Source organism: Mesoplodon mirus (assembly GCF_964341445.2).
Source record: "Mesoplodon mirus genome assembly, chromosome: 17".
NCBI lineage: Eukaryota > Metazoa > Chordata > Mammalia > Artiodactyla > Ziphiidae > Mesoplodon > Mesoplodon mirus.
The window spans coordinates 18,446,983-18,454,784 of record NC_138993.1 but is presented as its reverse complement, the minus strand read 5'-3'; positions in this window follow the sequence as shown (position 1 = coordinate 18,454,784).

The following is a 7,802-nucleotide window of genomic DNA, read 5'->3' as shown; positions in this document are numbered from 1 at the left end:
TATGGCCTTTATTATGTTGAGGTAGGTTCCCTCTATGCTCACTTTCTGGAGAGTTTTTATCATAAATGTGTGTTGTATTTTGTCAAAAGCTTTTTCTGCATCTATTGAGATGATCATATGGTTTTTATCCTTCAATTTGTTAATATGGTCTATCACATTGATTGATTTGTGTATATTAAAGTATCCTTGCATCCCTGGGATAAATCCCAATTGATCATGGTGTATGATCCTTTTAATATGTTGTTGGATTCTATTTGCTAGTATTTTGTTGAGGATTTTTGCATCTATATTCATCAGTGTTATTGGTCTGTAATTTTCTTTTTTTGTAGTATCTTTGTCTGGTTTTGGTATCAGGCTGATGGTGGCCTCATAGAATGAGTTTGGGAGTGTTCCTCCCTCTGCAAGTTTTTGGAAGAGTTTGAGAAGTTTGGGTGTTAGCTCTTCTCTAAATGTTTGATAGAATTCACTTGTGAAGCCATCTGGTCCTGGACTTTTGTTTGTTGGAAGTTTTTTTTTTTTTTTTTTTTTTTTTTTTTTTTTTTTGCAGTTCACGGGCCTCTCACTGCTGTGGCCTCTCCCGTTGTGGAGCACAGGCTCTGGACGTGCAGGCTCAGCAGCCATGGCTCACGGGCCCAGCCTCTTCGCAGCATGTGGGATCTTCCCAGACCGGGGCACGAACCCATGTCCCCTGCATCAGCAGGCAGACTCTCAACCACTGTGCCACCAGGGAAGCCCCATGTTGGAAGATTTTTAATCACAGTTTCAATTTCATTACTTGTGATTGGTCTGTTCATATTTTCTGTTTCTTCCTGGTTCAGTCTTTGAAGGTTATACCTTTCTAATGATTTGTCCATTTGTTCCAGGTTGTCCATTTTATTGGCATAGAGTTGCTTGTAGTAGTCTCTTACGATGCTTTGTATTTCTGCGGTGGCTGTTGTAACTTCTCTTTTTCCATTTCTAATTTTATTGATTTGAGTCCTCTCCCTCCTTTTCTTGATGAGTCTGGCTAATGGTTTATCAATTTTGTTTATCTTCTCAAAGATCCAGCTTTTAGTTTTATTGATCTTTGCTATTGTTTTCTTTGTTTCTATTTCATTTATTTCTGCTCTGATCTTTATGATTTCTTTCCTTCTGCTAACTTTGGGTTTTGTTTGTTCTTCTTTCTCTAGTTCCTTTAGGTGTAAGGTTAGACTGTTTATTTGCGATTTTTCTTGTTTCTTGAGGTAGGCTTGTATAGCTATAAACTTCCCTCTTAGAATGGCTTTTGCTGCATCCCATAGGTTTTGGATCGTCCTGTTTTCATTGTCATTTGTCTCTAGGTGTTTTTTGATTTCCTCTTTGATTTCTTCAGTGATCCCTTGGTTATTTAGTAAAGTATTGTTTAGCTTCCATGTGTTTGTGTTTTTTACGTTTTTTTCCCTGTAATTCATTTCTAATCTCCTAGCGTTGTGGTTCAGAAAAGATGCTTGACATGATTTCAATTTTCTTAAATATACTGAGGCTTGATTTGTGACACAAGATGTGATCTGCCTTGGAGAATGTTCCGTGGGAACTTGAGAAGAAAGTGTAATCTACAGTTTCTGGTTGGAATGTCCTATAAATATCAATTAAATCTATCTGGTCTATTGTGTCATTTAAAGCTTCTGTTTCCTTATTTATTTTCATTTTGGATGATCTGTCCATTGGTGTAAGTGAGGTGTTAAAAGTCCCCCACTATTATTGTGTTACTGTCGATTTCCTCTTTTATAGCTGTTAGCAGTTGCCTTATGTATTGAGGTGCTCCTATGTTGGGTGCATATATATTTTAATTGTTATATATTCTTCTTGGATTGATACCTTGATCATTATGTAGTATCCTTCCTTGTCTCTTGTAACATTCTTTATTTTACGGTCAATTTTGTCTGATATGAGTATTGCTACTCCAGCTTTCTTTTGATTTCCATTTGCATGGAATATCTTTTTCCATCCCCTCACTTTCAGTCTGTATGTGTCCGTAGGTCTGAAGTGAGTCTCTTGTAGACAGTATGTAGATGGGTCTTGTTTTTGTATCCATTCAGCAAGCCTGTGTCTTTTGGTTGGAGCATTTAATCCATTCACGTTTAAGGTAATTATCAATATGTATGTTCCTATTACCATTTTCTTAATTGTTTTGTGTTTGTTTTTGTAGGTCCTTTTCTCCTCTTGTGTTTCCCACTTAGAGAAGTTCCTTTAGCATTTGTTGTAGAGCTGGTTTGGTGGTGCTGAATTCTTTAGCTTTTGCTTGTCTGTAAAGCTTTTGATTTCTCCATCGAATCTGAATGAGACCCTTGCCAGGTAGAGTAATCTTGGTTGTAGATTCTTCCCTTTCATCACTTTAAGTATATCATGCCACTCCCTTCTGGCTAGTGGAGTTTCTGCTGAGAAATCAGCTGTTAACCTTATGGGAGTTCCCTTGTATGTTATTCGTCATTTTTCCCTTGCTGCTTTCAATAATTTTTCTTTGTCTTTAATTTTTGCCAATTTGATTACTATGTGTCTCAGCGTGTGTCTCCTTGGGTTTACCCTGTATGGGACTCACTGTGCTTCCTGGACTTGGGTGGCTATTTCCTTTCCCATGTTAGGGAAGTTTTCAACCTTAATCCCTTCAAATATTTTCTCTGGTCCTTTCTCTCTCTCTTCTCCCTCTGGGACCCCTATAGTGCGAATGTTGTTGCGTTTAATGTTGTCCCAGAGGTCTCACAGGCTGTCTTTATTTCTTTTCATTCTTTTTTCTTTATTCTGTTCCACAGCAGTGAATTCCACCATTCTTCCATGTCACTTATCCCTTCTTCTGCCTCAGTTATTCTGCTGTTGATTCCTTCTAGTGTAGTTTTCATTTCAGTTATTGTATTGTTCATCTCTGTTTGTTTGTTCTTTAATTCTTCTAGGTCTTGGTTAAACATTTCTTGCATCTTCTCGATATTTGCCTCCATTCTTTTTCTGAGGTCCTGATCATCTTCACTATCATTATTCTGAATTCTTTTTCTGGAAGGTTGCCTATCTCTACTTCATTTAGTTGTTTTTCTGGGGTTGCATTTTGTTCCTTCATCTGGTACATAGCCCTCTGCCTTTTCATCTTGCCTATCTTTCTGTGAATATGGTTTTTCTTCCACAGGCTGCAGGATTTTAATTCTTCTTGATTCTGCTGTCTGCCCTTTCCATCATGTTTTCTAGTGTGGTCATATTCAAACATTTATTTGTATGTCAAAAAGTACATTATTTTTGATAACTTTCCTTTTACTAATGCATTATATAGCAGTTATGATGTACTGATTGCTTAAAAATTGTATGTATTGTTGTTATATTATCTATGTATTTTATTTCATGAAGTAAAGAAGGCATTACAAAATATTAATTACAAAAAGATGTATCTGGTTCAGATTTGGTTAGGAACCACTTGATCCAGTCCAAAATTTTCACAGACCTTCACTAAAAGAGCTATTAAAGTACATGCTTCATTCCACACAAAGAAAAGTGAACCTAGAGGAAAAGTGTAGGATATGAGAAGCAACATGGAGAATAGAAATAGCTAAAAATATGTTAGTAAATATGAATGACTGAGTATAAATTAATATATAAATATATTTTTATGTTCAATTAAGAAATATATTAAAACTTGAGAAGTAACGAAAACAGTAACAAAATGGGAGCATTGAGAAAGCAGGGGAGTTGTGTATACTAAAGAGTAAAGTATGCCAAAATTGGAATTGTGCTCAGCGAGAGGATAGAAATAGAAATAAGTAAATAAGCCCATTAAAAGAACAGAAAAATAATCTGTAATTTCCAAGCCAGCAGAGCAAATTATGGGGCACATGGAAAACTTTGTTTAACCCATTAGAGAGCAGAAATGAGGGAGAAAGCAAAGAAAAATATGATAAAAAGAAAATACAACTAAGTGTAGAAATATGTCTAAATAGATGAGTAATCACAATAAATATAAATAGATTATACTCACCTATAAAATGGTAGAGATAATCAGAATGTGTAGAAAATACAGTCTCTGGATTCTTATACGAGACACATGTGAAATATAACTTCACAGAAAGACAAAAAATAAAGGGACAGAAAAATGATATATGCTAAATCAGAGAAATAGAAAAACATTTAATAGCAAAAATAAAATGAGCCAAAATAGAATTTAAGGCAAAAGGTATTAATAATATAAAGAGAGATATTGAATAAGAAGAGGAAAGAATGATCCACCAAGAAAATATAGCAATCTTCAACATATGTGTCCTTAAAAGCATAGCTCCAAAATATATAAAGCAATATCTTACTAAATTACTAGGAGACATGGACAAACTGATGATCTCCATGGGAGATTTTTAACTGAGAGCTGAAACTCAAAATGACTAATAAGAATATTCAAGAGTTGAACAACAAAACTAACAAGTTTGAGCCAATTGATATGAATAGACTTTTGCATCAAATAGAAAACATACATTATTTTCAAGTGCACATTTTTTTTTAATGACCACATATTACATCACCAAAGAGAGTTCAACAACTTCAAAGAACAGCTAATGTATAAAACATGTTCTCTGCCCAGGATAAAAAGCATTAGAATTCAAGAATAAAATGTTTGGAAAGAAAAAAAAGTAATCCTGAATAACTCTGTGGATCATAGAGAAAATCATAATAGAAATTAAAGCACTTGTAGAACTGAATGGCTATGAATGCAGTACACAAAAAGCCCCCAGGAAGTACTTGTTGAAAGAGTAAACTAGCATCCAAAGTTTTTGAGTCCCAGGCTGCTGGCTTTCAGTTGTCATTATGAAAAATACAAAATGAAGTATTTGAAAAACAATAGGTAAAAATAAGGGACCAGGTAAACTCTAAATAAAGATAACAGTTTTCAAACTGTCAGGCTAAGACTTCAAAAGATACTTAGGGTATCTAATAGAAAAAAACGTTTCTAGGATCTCACTATAAATGGTATTATCCCTACCACCTATGTGATAAATAGACCAGGAAGAAGTCTGGTTTATAAAAGAAGCAAACAAACAAACATTCCAAGGGTAAAATAACAAGTGAGCCATCATTAAGAATGCCAGCATCCACTAGCTTACCTAACTGATGGAAAACCGAACTTTGTGTCATATATAGAGTCCCAAACCTATCAGCTATGAATTTAATAAGCTTAAACAAGTCTTCAATAAAGCACAAGTTGATAGAAGAGAGAAATATTTCTTATTTTGCTATATCTATTTCAATTATTCTCTTTCTAAAGAGGAAAAAAGAAATTACTTGAAAGAGTAAAATTAACTGGAAATCCAATCAAATGTTTTATATATGAACAACAAATATTTCATCCTCTTGAAAAGAAACAATTTTTAACACCAAGTTTCATTTATAGATCTTTGTCTACATCTTTTTGCGTACTGTTCGATGGAATATTACTGCAATAATCCTTACAAATCTAGTCTAGAAAATTTTCACCTACAGCATACAAAGGTCATCATTAAGAATAGTTTAAGCAGGCATTTAAAGGTTAATGGAAGCAGTTCTTTTCTTTGAGTTACCTTTGCATTGTAGAGACAAACTGTATGAAAAAAGATAACAAATACTGTCTTCCATTATATAAATACTCAGGTTTTTTTTTTAATTCTTTACTCTTCTTATAGACAAAATGTTTGCTTCCATGTAATCAGGCCATTAATGGAAAAAAGTCATTGGATTTGCCTTTCTTCACACCAGGTGGGTTGCTTTTTTAAATCCCCTTTTCCCAAATAAGGTACTGGATTTTGAAAGAAAGATACTAATTTGAAATCCTCTGATATTCTGTAGAGTTAAAGCCCTGTTATAATAGACAATCTACATTCAAAGCACAGGCAGTCCCTAAGTTGCAAGAAGGTTATATTCCAAAAGTTAATTTGAAAGTCTGCTGTTTAGAACTTGCAAAGGCATTTTGCCATGGAAACCAAGTTATAAATGACAGTTGAATTTGCAGGCTAGCCCACAAAAGTCTATCTAACCCATAATGTGTCTGAATCCAATTGCTTCAAGAAGAGGTTTGTAACAGAACATAATGGTCCACTGACAGGCTGATAGGTGGCCCACTTTATTGGTATCTCTCAATTTAGGGTTGTTGACCTGTCATTTTAATATTTTTTCACTTTATCCTCTAAAAATGTATTAGTCAAATAATAATACCTTTCTATAAAAATTACTTAACATTTCTCATAGCCATGTAGATTAATTTAGGACTTTGATTTATCTTACAGCAAAGGATAAATAAGTATCAATACTCTTTTATTTCCCTCTGATAAAAACCGCGGTTTCTTTCTCTAAAAGCTTTTTTTTTTTTTTGCTTGATGTTTGTTTTCTGCTAACCCTGAAATTTATGCAAAGTTAAAATTCCTTTTCTAATCACTAGTTTTGATGGTTAATCCATAAAGGTTTTTCTCTTGTTTTATTTTTATTTGTTGGTTATTTTAAAAGCCTTTGATAACAGCAGTGGCTTGACAAATATCAGTGATGAAGTCCATTAATCAACAATACCACATAGCTTTTCACTTTTGCCATTTCACTTCTCTGACCCCTGATTAAAAATATGTGGTTTCTAAATTCCTCATGTGCCACCCAAGGTCCTTCTTAATCTGGCCCCAGCCTACTTTCTCTACTCTGTGTGATAGCTTCCATCACAAACTTTTACACAGGTTTATTTTTTACCCCCAGGCACACTTGGATTTTTCCAGTCTCACGCTTTTGTTAGCTATCAGTCCCATTAAAGTCCCCTCCTCTGACCATTCTATTTGAAGCCTATTCTTCAAGATTCACTTCAAATTTCACCCCTTCTGAACTAACATGGAATAATGGAAAGGATGCATTAGAGTTACACAGACCTACATATGAATTCCAGCTCTGCTACCTTCTCAGCTGTATGTATTTGAACATATGTTTAGCTTCTCAGAACCAATGTTTCTCATCTATAGAAGGAGAACTAATAGTACTTGGATCACGATGTTGAAGATTAAATCCAAAAAATTAAATTTAAAAACACGATGCCTGTGTTTGATCAACCCATAGTAAGTGATTGGTTGCCTTTTTGAACCCCAGGAGCAAATTTTATTAGAGCTGTTCATTTCAAATGTTACATTTCTGAATTTTTTCTGCATGAGTAAGTACTGTCTCCTTAACCAGATATTTTAAATGTACCTGGTTGAAATCTACCAGTCAAAGTCCAGGCAGGAAATCAGAAGCCATGCTAGGTATTTCAGACAGAGGGATTGAATTCAAGGAATTTGTCACCTGGATATTGAAAAACTGAAAAGGCAACAGGGATGCTGAAGGAAATAGCTAACACCTGCTGGGCTGGGCTGGGGCAGGGCGGAGAACTAAATGATAAAACTTCATTGCTTGGAGGAGGAGTCCTCATATAATTAATGCCTAGATCTCTGAGGGAGGTGTTGTATGGCTGGTTTTTATGCTAATAAGGGAGTACCCATTGACTAGTCCTGGTAGCATTGGAGGGATGTGGTACAGCTGGTGCTAAATATGCCAAAAGACACTGAAGCTGTTTTGGAGTTGTTATCTTCTGACAGGAATCGCAAGTAGAAAGCAAGTCCAGTCTCTCCTTCACCAGCCTTCCAATTTCTCTTTCATTACCACAGCCTCCATTGGCCGATCCTAAGAGGAAGACACCTAGTAAATGAGTCTGGGAAATGTAGTTTCCAGACGTACCCCCGGCATCCCAGAGCAGGACATAAAAGGGTTGGCTTGGAGATGAGAGCAAAATATAAATAATCAGTACAAAAATTAAATTTGTTAAGGTCAAGGCATTT